This window comes from Perca flavescens, chromosome 7 (genome assembly GCF_004354835.1).
Source record: "Perca flavescens isolate YP-PL-M2 chromosome 7, PFLA_1.0, whole genome shotgun sequence".
Taxonomy (NCBI): Eukaryota; Metazoa; Chordata; class Actinopteri; order Perciformes; family Percidae; genus Perca; species Perca flavescens.
This window is the reverse complement of record NC_041337.1, coordinates 11208993-11221166: the sequence shown is the minus strand read 5'-3', so window position 1 is coordinate 11221166 and position 12174 is coordinate 11208993. Positions and strand designations below refer to the sequence as shown.

Genomic DNA, 12174 nt, shown 5'->3' with positions numbered 1-12174 from the left:
GGAGCATTTTTTTTTTCAACATCCACGAGGAAAGTCATTTGGGACAGCGAGCTCATCATTGGTTTCCCTGGTGATTATTGTAATCAGACCAGACCTGAATGAGCGGCATTTAGCCAGAGACCACAACCTTCCATCAACCATCACCCACAGGTCATCGGACTCTTTCAGTCTCTATGAAGACACTTAGCGAAGCGAATTCTATCTAGCAGATAGACCCATAAATAGTCCTTCATTACATTAAATGACAGTTTGGGGAATGTGGGCACAGTTATTTTTATTTTATTTTATTAAATTTCATTTTATTTTGCACTAATGTTTCACTCCCTTGCCTGAGAAAAGTGCTGTGCTGCCCTACTGATTTATACTCAGTTTATGACTAAGAGTGTAGTCGTGGGAAGTGCATGCATATATCAATATGTGTCAGTGGCGGTTCTAGACAGTAAATTGGGTGGCTTGATTCAGCCGGCCTCAGTGTGATTTTGACAGCGTCCTTGGGCAGGTAAAACCCAGGTCAACACAGAAGTTACTTTATCAGGAGATATTTTACATAAACAGTATGGCATCTCATCAGTGAATGCAGAATTACAGCCTTACCCCGAAATTCCACCAATTCCAACCACTTTCCGGTTATGTTCCGTCGTCCGCCATGCGTTGTAACCACACCGGGAGGCGATATTACGAATCCCACTATGGCCACGCCAAGACCCGCCCTTCAATAGCATTCACACACTACTATTGGCCAGGCGTCCATGCTTACATGTACAGGTCCTATCCCCTGACCAATCCCCTAACCCTAACCTTAACCACTCGAGGTGAAATGCCTAACCCCAACCAATCAAGCTGCTTCGTAGGGCGGGTCTTGGCGTGGCCATAGTGGGATTTGTAATTTTGCCACCGGGAGCGTCCCAAGCAGAGCGTTTCGCCTGCCCCCGACTCAAGCACCAAGCGGCTCGCATCCAAAAAAACCTGGCGCGTGTTTTTAGCGGAGTGGAGAGCCGCTTCTCGCACGCTTCTGGGACGCACTGCGTCGCGGATGGTGGCATTGTCTTGAGTGGCGGCTATTGCTGCGGCTGCCGGAATGCTACGCAGACGCACCTGGTGGAATTAAGGAGTTAGAGGAAGTCCATAAACCCATGACTTATTGCTCTCTCCAGATCCAATTTTTTCGAGAAGTGGCATGTTGCAACAGTCTGATTGCAGGGGAACACCTCATCTCCTAATGCAGCAGCTAAAAACTAAAATGAATAGAAGAACAAAGCCTCCATATGCCTGCTTAAGTCATTTTTTTAATCCCTTTGGAAATATTCAATTAAAGGGGATTCTTCATTGTTTATAATCACACATATGCATGCATGGCACATATTGCCTCATGAAAGATATGGTACGCAAAGCTAACAAACTAACGGTTTCCTTCTTCTTCTTTTTTTTATGTCTATCGATCCTCCTGGGCCGTCACTGTCATCAACAGGTAAACACAATCTGGTTTTTTTCCTACTCTGATATATTGTGTGTTACACACAGATGATAAAATACTCTGGGTGCCTGAAATTGTCTGATTATTTTCCTGTCAAACTCCCCTTTGCCTCCCTTGACCAATCATATTTGATGTTTACCACTGAGTGCCTAAGTGCGGGCGGGGTCCCCTGCTGTCTAAACAAGCCCCCACCCCCCGACTGTGCAGCCCTTTTCCTGAGTGCTGTACTGGAGAGAAAAGGGCAAGAGAGCAGCGCTCAAGCGAAACAATAGCACCGTGAGGAGATGTCAAGCCCTGGGAGCTGTGAGGTGGATGATGATATGAGTCCGATGGTGTTGTTGTTTCTCACTCTGCTGAATGCTAACACATGGCCCCCAAGTGGCTGGGCGTCAACCCACTGTGTGGTCAGGACCCCGGTGGTAGTGGTGGGAGGGGGGTGGGTGGGATGTAATGAGCCCAGTCTGTACTGCTGGGCCGTGGTCTGTTGGAGCAGGTTTTGTGTGCATGTGCGTGCGACTGTGTGTATGCATGCATGCGTGTGTGTTTAAGTATGCCACCATGGATGCAGGGCCCTCCTTCTGTGTTCCCTGTTGGTGGATATCAAAGGCCTGTTGTAGTGTGACTCCACCCGTATGCCTCCGAAACTGTCCATTACAGTTAAGGCTTGATTTCTCTGCCACGGGCTCAACTTGACATTTTGCCTATAGAACAGTTTAGCCTGTCCTATTTTGTAAATGCCCGTATTATACAGGTAAAAAATATAACAAAGCAATCCAGAAAATAATTATTAACTAAATTATCAGTGTCGCAATTGCCACTTTTATCACAATTGCATGCAACATTTTTTCTTTTCAGTTTGCTTTTGTTTTAACATTGAAGCAGGACACATTTTGATAAAAACCTGGCAAACTGATCTTAAATAAATGACCCCTATGTTTATAAGAGCTATACAATCATCCCACCAAAACTATTGTTTTTTGTCTAAATGTTTGCCCGTCTCTATCACATTGCATCATGGGCGAGTAAATATGAATGAGGGTGTTCGTAATCCCATTTGAAAGTTTATTTTCCTGAGATGAGTAACAGTAGTGATATAATGTAGAGGTGGTGTCTTCATCTTGTCTTCTCGGCAAACAGTCAGGGTACTTTTTTTTTTATTTTTTTCTGTTTCATTCTTTTTTAAGTGAGCCTGGAGGACAGCCTGCTGGCAGGCAGGGATGCAGAGAGGTTTTTCTTTAGCAGTACATGAGTGAGGGAGACAGATGGAGCATGCCAGACAGTGGTTTGTGGATTTATCCAGATTTATGATGGGAGGAAGCAAGGCTGGATGTGAACGGGGAGAGAGTCGGGGTGTAAGGGAGGCGATGGGAGGCACAAGGGCCAGCTTTCAGTGCAGGATTCTGAAAGACTGGAAGTCTCTGGAAGTCTCTGGATAGGGGGGGGGAGGAAGTCCCAACACAGTGGTGGTGTTGTTTGAATTGATTGTGTTTTATTTTAGCACACTGCTCTGTGTGTTACTGTTTTGTTGTCTGCCGAGGAGAGCGTCCTTGCCTTCACATTGAACTCCATTACATCCCTCCCAGGACTCCAAGCTGTCTTTCAGATTGCTTGATTGGCATCTGTTTAGGCTTCGCTACCACAAAGGCATCTTGTCTTATCTCCCACTAATTTGGCTTCCCTGTTCTCTCCACTAATATTAACAATACACGATTGTTAACGCTTCCTCCCTTTGTCATGTCATTTAAAGAGCTGAAAATCATGAATAACATCGAAACAATTGCCAGAATATGATAAACATCACTGTTTATCAAGATGGCACTACAATAAAAAAAGGAAAAATGGAGGTAGTCACAAAGAAGAAAACTGCTGTATGAATTGATCAAGAGATAAAGGATGACGATAACTTATCATAGCAGATGTTTGCTTTCATAGGAAATACCCCTTTGATAATCTGCTTTTTTTTCCACGTATTATGGTTGATGTTTACAAAGCTTCAAGGTTGTTAACTCCTCCTCAGGGAAGAGGATAACACAACAGCCATTCTGGGATACAGGATGATAGAAAAATAGAGATGTTCTTCCTTTTTTTCACAACATTGAAAAGGTTGAACACACTCTTTGTAAAGTCACTCTATTATGCTATGCTGTCACACCATCTCACAGGTTAATATAGTAGTCCATTTGGGGGAAAGACTGAAATCCAATTTAAAGAATATCGAGGGGGACAAAAAAAAGCAAAACCATGTTCCTTGCCCCTAAAAGTTCACCCCATTTCTCAGTGTAGTGGCTGCAGTTTTGAAGCGCGAAAAGGCAACTTGGATGACACATAACTGTGGCGTGTACATACAGGATTTTTGTCCGTGTTCACAAACAATTTCTGCTCTCATGAGTGGACCAGTGGGTTTCTGACAAATGATACCTTTAATCCTTCATCCATTGGTTGAGAATACGTGGGGTTTGTTGGATCGGTAAGAATAAATCAATTTTCAAACAGCTAAAAAACATTGGGCAAGGCTCTCTCTCTCTAAGCCTGCCATTATTCCACTTCCTTGCGTTCTCTGCTATCTAGGGTAACCCTTCTCAGTCTGGTATCTCTGCTTATAGCCAATGACAGGGAGGCTTCTGTTTGAGTAAACCAAGGTATAATGGAGCGTCTCCCTGTAGAGGAGTCACATACCAGTAGTTTTCATTAATTTCCTTTGTAAATGTCGGGGGTGGCCCTCTCAAAAGGCCTTGAATGGAATAGCGTTTGAAAGAGACAGTGAGGAAAAGAAAAATGCCTTGCAGCAAACAGTAAAAAGGGTCACAGTCAAAAAAAGACATAGCGGGACGGTTTAATAAAGAAACAGGTTTTAGAGAATAGCTAAGTAAGAAAAGTTTAATTTAAAAATAATAATTTTGTTGGTTTGGGAAACAAAGCCTTTTAACTACACAGCAGAGATCTGAGGAGTTTTAGATTTCTCCGGAGACACTCCAGACTGGCCGTTTAGGGGCTGATCTCAGATCAGCAGGGAGCAAGAACAGCACATAAGGCGCTTTGAAGTGCGGTTTTCCCAGCTTATTTTGCATGCCAGGCCTTACAATTAGAGGCCACGGCAACTGCGCTAAAGTGTACAGGAGCTGGGTGAAGGTCCAAGTCAAGAACATGATTTGGGAAGTGAGTCCATGAGACAGTGACTGTCCCCTGTAAACAGTTTGAGTTGTTTTCCCTATCATATCGATAGGAAGGAGCCTGAACTCTGCATTTTCTAAGGAACGGAGGACGGCAGTAACATTTTGTGAATTTTGGGATAGGTTGTGATGCAGACCAGTGGGACCAGACGGTATGTGTGCTGCTTTACTTTGTCAACATCTTGATTAATATACTGACTCCCCATTCTACAGTCGCTGTATGGACCAAACCATGGGGGACAGCAAATGCGGCACACCGAGAGAGAGAGAGAGAGAGAGAGAGAGAGAGAGAGAGAGAGAGAGAGAGAGAGAGAAAAACAAATCACCTCATTATTTATTATAACATAGGGTACCCCAGAGTATAGCAGCTAAATAAATTAACTAGCAAATAAATAAATGACACTCATCTGTGCTTGAAAAGTGAAAAAAAAAAGAGATGAAGGTGCAAATGTGAAGATTAGAGAGTTCCTTGTTTAGTGTACAGCAAAAGATTTGTGCAGCGTAGTCCCCCCCCTCTTCTTCTTTCTCTTACTTGACTCAGTCCTTTTGATTCCGTTTGTGCAGTGCAATTATGACAATCGCAGTCTGGAGGATTGGCATTCAAGAGACCATCGAAAAACTGTGAATGGAAAAACAAAGAAGCTTGATGAGAGAATGGAGATCTTAATTACAAATCTGCATGAGGGTAGCTAGATCCTAACAGCCTTAGGTAGGAATATCAAAAAAGGTGATAAAACAAAGCCTGTTTGAAACTTCTACCGCCAATCCATTCTTGTACCGTTAGCAAAAAGTTTTTATAGGGCCTGCTTGTATCGTTACAGTTCTGTCTCGGTGAGAAAACAGCTGGAGCAGCACACTGCTTGATGAGCAGTGCTGCTGGTGAGAGGAGCTTTACTGTCAAAGCCCCCTCTGTCACAGCACCTCCCTGTGGCCTCTGCCTTTACCAACAGCCTGGCAGTCTGAGCAAGGTGGGGATGGTTCCCTGGGTAAGGATTATTCCATCAAAGTCGTACCTCACGCAGTACTTTACGCCGTTACTCTTAATTTCCCTCCTTCATAGACGAAGAGGCTTGAACCGAATTTTCCTCTCTCTCTCTCTCTCTCTCTCCTCTCTCTCTCTCTCTCTCTCTCTCTCTCTTTCTACTCCACTTCCTTTCCTCTCGTTCTCCCACGGCTCTGCCCTCACAGGCAGATTGGCTTTCTTCATCTCGCCTCCTTCACAACACAGGCCATTTTCAATTCTCCTCGTCCTCCTTCAAAAGAGCCCCCCTCCTCTGTCTGTTTCCTACACGCCTCCCTCTCCACCCTCCCCACCCCACTCCATGCCTGTCTCTCTGGGGAGTTTGGAAGGGAGTAGGGGGCAGTCATAAAAGATAAAGATGAAAGCGAACAGAGAGAAACAAACAGGCAAACAAATAAAACCCCTAAGTAAAGTAGCTTTTTCCATCTCAGTCGCGGCTGGGAAGGCGCTGACAGGGAAACTCTGCTGACATGGGTGGGAATCAAAGCTAGTTACGGGAGGGGGCATAGTAGCTGGTGTGTATATGAGAGTGTGTGTTCGCTTAGCAGAACCATTAGAGGACTAACCACCTAGATATAGTGTGGATGAATCACTACCATGGGTAAAAGAAAGTTAATTTCCATATTGTGCACCTACCATAAGCACGATTTTAAAGCACTAATATGTCTTGGATGAACACATAGATGAGTACTTCTATGATGTATTTCCTGTGTGTTTTATTGTCTGTCTCTGACTTCTTCCTAGCCCATTAGTGTATGATGGTGTCTAGTAGTGTGTGCATGTTGCTTCAGTTAGAGGGACTCCGTTGGATCTAATGAGGCTAGGCTCCCAGCCATCTCAGCAGCCCAGCCTTACTTACCGGAGAAGGCTGGATGAACACAGGGCCAGGGCAGAGTGGTAATTAGGCAGGGAGTGGTGGTCAATGACGGGCCGCCCCACACCCCAGGCCTCCAGCCTCCAGCTGCTTTGTGCGCTGTGCGGCCCGCACAAAAGGGCTGATGAGGAGGCAGGCTGACCTTCAGACCTGGCACACGCTTCCAAGGGTGTCTACAAAAAAAAACCTGCTGAGCCATTGGAGGTTCAGCTTCCCCCGTACACACCTCTGCAGCACTATCTAAATGCGCACGCTTTTTGAAACTTTCAAATTCTCCCAACCCCGAAGCTGCTTGGGGAGAATTTGTGGACTGAAGAGTGAATACAAATCAGGCATCACCATTTGGCCTCAGCTGCTGGTAAAGTTTCCCCAAGCCATTCTTGTTTTTCTTTTTTTTGTTTTTTTAAACTTCCATTTGCCCAATCTATCCTCTGCTTTCTCTCCACAACAGGCTGCGTTAGCAAATGGCTATGTCACCTTACTGTCCCTGACTGTGTGTAAAGTCCAATACTATGCAGACAGAGAGTAATCGCCGCATGGAGAGGCGAGAGATTTATTGCGCTGTTGTTTGTATTGTTGTGGCTTAAAAGTAAATTCACATGCACAATCGCGGAATGAATTATTCGATCTTTAGCATCAAATAAGTCGTTGTTGGCTGTGGCTTTGACATTGGACAATTTATTCCCTCTTAAAGGCCATAAAGCTGGCCATGGGCGGACAGGTGTCCCTCTTAGATGGGCCACATAAAGGCACAAGACCCAATAAAAGGAATGTCACAGGAAGTGCACTGAATGTCATTAATAATAAATCACAATTGTCAGAAACTGACCTGGTAGCAAGGATGGACGAAGTGGAAAACCTCGGTGTGGAGGAAGAGCACCTCAATTTATGTCAATCACAGCCTCGAATCTGGCCTTTTATTACTACGAGAAGCAATTAACCTTTCAGAAAACAGTGTCACTCAAGCACAGACAAAAGAGCATTTTGGAGATGTTCAACAAGTCCCGAGACAAATGACTTTGATAAGGTTGGTGTTAATGGTCAACCTGCAAAAATGAGACTAAAGTTCACTTCCCTTTAACTGTGTTCTGCAAATATACTTCCTTCACCATCGACATGGCTCACAGTGGCTCCTCCTGTTCTTTTACATGGTTAGCAATCTTATTTAGTTGAAAAGGTATTACTATTTGTTTGCAGTGGGAAATAACAGAATTATGTAGATGATGGTTGATAATCTTGCTTGCATGGGATGTGTTCAATGAAGCATGATCTTGGCTCAGCCCTAGTAAAGCAGAAAATGGTATCTTAGCTCAGCAGGTACTCACCTTTAACCTCCAACGTTAAGAAGGCAGCATGATCCTGGGAAACAATAACACAGTTTTTGAGGGGGATAGTGAGAAAAACATTAAAAGTGTACACAACACACACTAGGCCACAGAGGGACATGCAAAGAGACAGACAGACAGACAGACACACACACACACACACACACACACACACACACACACACACACACACACACACACACACACACACACACACACACACACACACACAGTATACACATTCAGTGCATAATTTAATTTGCTAACAAAACTCTACATCTTTGTCACCAAACAGCTGTGCCCAGATGAAGTTGGGCTATTACACATCTCATGTAAATAGATGTAAAACTAGGCTGGGTGGAGCAGCAGGAGGGACGGCTCAGAGAAGTAGGCAGTCGGTGTATTTCTATCCAAGTGAATGTAATTCATGTTTGCCGGCGAGGTCAGTGTGGAGGAATGTTTTGGTTCTATGTGTCTTAATTGGAAGGCTTCCGGACCCCGGGTTTATCACACCTGCTCGTCTCTCTGTGGCTGCAGTGGAAGTGGCTGCAGTCTCCTTTCCAAAAAATCCAAAATGAGCGATGAAAGTGTGTGTTTGTGTGTGTGTGTGTGTGTGTGTGTGTGTGTGTGTGTGTGTGTGTGTCTGTCAGTGTGTAAGAGAGAGAAGGAGAGGAGAAATTGAGAAATAAGCCTGTGCACATTCTAAACATCCAACGCAGTGCAAGCAAGCAATTTGGGTGAGATTGGTTGTGTTTGGCTGAGGATCAAAAGATAAGAAAAGGTCCCGCGCGCAGTCTGAAGCTCACAACTAGAACATTTTATGAGCAAAAAGACAACATTTCGATCCCACAAGTATTTTCCTCAGTTCTCCGTACATACCAGAGGTCACCTGATAAGTAAACGGCACCAAATCATAGCTTCATTTGGAGAATAATATACATTGCCCAAGTCAAAAAATACATCTAATCTAATGAGAACTGCTTCAGTGGTATTAGGGTCAAAGTAGATAAAAAAAAGGTGAGTGGCCATTTAAATATGCAAAAATTTGACTGATTATATGTCTTTCATATGCCTGATTTTGGATCTTCTTGCTTAAAACAAAAGTATTGGCTCCTTTATCTGTATTATTGGGCTGTCATACAACCTTTTGTCCAAACTATTAAGAACATTTCCATGCTGGGGAATAAAATAATAACAAGCCTAGATATTTCTAGCATATGCTAAAATCAGTTATGATGGTGGTTTAGTCATTACATTACTACCGGGGATGACATTTTTTTCCTATGAATATATATATACATGGCATCTTATATGCTTAAGCACAAATATTTTTGACACTTACTATCTCCATTTGAATTTCCCCTTTTTTTTCCCAACTATGGTAGTTTATATGTCGACTTCTTTAAAAAGTCAATTATTTGTGCGCCCGGATAGCTTAGTTGGTAGAGTGGGCGCCCATGTTTACTCCTCGACACAGCGGGCCTAGGTTCAACTCTGACCTGCGGCCCTTTGTTGCATGTCATTCTCTCCCCTTTCATATCTTCAGCTGTCCTGTTAATAAATGCCTAAAAGATAATCTTAAAAAAAATCTATTATTTACAGTTTTGTAGTAAGAATATACTGAAGAGGTTATATTACAGTCGTTGTTGATGAACTTTAGATGATGTTAATAGTCCTCCTTTAAATCATTTTGCAACGGAAACTCAACTCCTGCTTCAACAGCAAGTTCAGGCTGGAGAGGGAAGGGTCAGTTGCTGTATCTGTGGTTGATGCTCAAGGACAGCACGATGACGACCACTCCTTTTCAAAAAGAAAGAGATACTGTAAAATAACTTTAGTTTCTGACAGCTTTGATCATTTACCTCTTAAAAGTGTTTACTTTCGAGGTAATTTGACAAACGGAGAAGAATCTGCCACCGTACAAAGAATTTTAAAGAAAAGGCAGATTGTAGAAACATCCGTCTTTAACAACAAGGTTATCCTAAGCAGTGGAGAGAGGAGGCTTTTGAGCAAGCCCTGAATGAAAGATAGTCAGATCTACTAATGAGAAATACAAAAGAGATCTTCAGATTTTTAGTGACTTTTTTCTTTCTTTTTATCAAACTCTAAAATGATTGAATCATTTTTTGATAAACACTGGCATATCTTATCTTCTGGTCTTTGGTTAGCTTTTTTATTATCTTTTCCTATGTTTTGTCCTGAGAGTGTTTTTTCAAATGCACCTGTCCCTCAAGGCTTTTAGAGTGCAGGGCACATTTTAAATCTTAATCTTCTGCAAATGGGGTGCAAAAGTAATTGCCAAGTCTTGCTTTTCTACTCTGACCCTGCCTTTGGAAATTCTGGATGCATTTATTGTTTTTGCCTATGTTAGCTGCCATGCTGTAGCAGGGCCAACATGCTCTGATGCGTACGCTGTTCCCTGAAGGTTTATGGATGTTTTGGCCCCGCAGTCACCACTCCCTTAAAGAGGCTCTACTCTGAGAGATTAAGACTGCCAAACCTTCACCTCTCCCTCTCCTTTTAGAGTAATTACGCAATTCTGCCTCTCTGAGCGAATAGGGAAAAAAGGCACTCAGATTCATGGAATGCTAATTCAAGCAGGAAATTCAAAGGGGATCTACATAGTTTCACATTACGAGTACAAGGACGGGGTGAAGTAAAATAATAGCCAAATATTATAAAGCAAGTTATTGTTTAGCTCTCACAAAGACTTCTCCGCAACAAAACTGCAAAATAGGATAGGTCTTTGAGGTCAGGTGGAGACATCGTGTCACAAGGCCTAGTTTTCTTCCATCATATATATAATGGATGAGATGGAGGGGGTGCACTGTCTGGCTTAGCCCTGACAAATATTTTGGCATCTGGATGCTTAATACTTCAGGAGATAAGATGATGGAGGCTAGGTAGATGATGGACACCATGCAGAGTGCCACTGGTATTTGTGTCTGCTTGTTACATATATACAGTATATATATAGCCTGATTTACTCCTCGTTCTATGCCACAGGCTTGTCATAAGACAATCCTCTACTCCTTTTTGAGATGCATAGAGGGGCAGAGAAAGCTAGTGGGCTGACTGAGGCAATTAGGTCTATTATTAGTACGACAGTGGAAGGATTGATGAGCACAATAGTCAGTGTGTAAGCAGAAAGCCTGGCTACGTGAAGGAAATTCTAATGGTTAGAATTTCCTAGATTATATGGGCCTTCATTAACATTTTCACACATGGCTGCCTAACAAATGAGAAAAGAGCCCTGGCATACCAGCAGATTTATCACGTGCACACAACAGACCAGCTAGCTCCTTCTTCCCCTCTACGGTGCAGAACACACTCTGTACCGCTCTCACAGCAACATTAGCCGTGGGCACTTTGGGTGTCTTTGGCTTCTGAATAATGGGGCAGCAGGACTATGATACCGTTCCATGCTACATAATATATACAGGTACACACTCTATATTGGGCCATCAGTTCCATGGTATGTTCCCTAGATAAGGCTGGTTAATGATGAGGGCCTGTGCTGTCATTGCTGTCTGTCAGATTTTCCCAAATGAAGAGAAGAGGCTTTCCAACACAGTATTCTGGACATGTTTCTAAATTCTCTATTGCCTGCTTTAATTTGGCATGAATTGTCCCTGTTAGGAACTGATACACAGGCAGGCCTCCTGCCTGCAGGGCAGGCCCACTTGAATTAACTGTGTTGCACACTTTACATTCTCTGCTCCCTGACATCTTGAGAAATGTTCCCTGGGATCTTTTTTTCCCACAGAGAAGTTCATTAGAATGACAAATAGCATCCTGCCATAAAGTGGAAAACATCAACACGGCACAAAAGAAACTGCGATCTGAGGGAAGTGACATGCAGGGAGGGAAATGAATTAGACTCCATTTGATTCTATGTGATATCAGTAGCCACGGTTTCACAATCCTGTCGGTTTGAAGATTCTGCTGACTCACTCCTGTTTTTCCTTTGTCGTTCTGCTCTCTCCATGGGATGGAGTTGGGGAGCTTTGTGTTCCCTTGAAGTTGGCTAGCCCATGGGGCTTTTTCCTTTAGTTAGAACTAACATATTTGATTTAACTGATCGGCCAGATGATATTCAGAGGTTCTGTTTGAAGAGTTGAGCTCAGCTCTCTTCAGACTGTTATAATCTCCTCAATCTTGCAGTAGGTGCCATGTCAGCAGCCGCTCAGGTTGGAGGTAGAGTAGAGAGGTCAAAGTCGTTCTCTCCACTCAGCTTGTTCAGAAGATCGTTGCATGAACGACCTGTTGCCACACAAAAAAAAATGAAGCCAGCAGCTCAGAGAGCTCTT

At 43.4% G+C, this 12174-nt stretch overlaps 1 protein-coding gene across 1 annotated transcript in view; it reads left to right on the top strand.

The window, feature by feature from the left end:
* The window catches only part of camta1a (calmodulin binding transcription activator 1a), a 293931-nt gene that overhangs the window by 89413 nt on the left and 192344 nt on the right, over nt 1–12174 (top strand). The gene's annotated exons all lie outside the window — the stretch shown is intronic.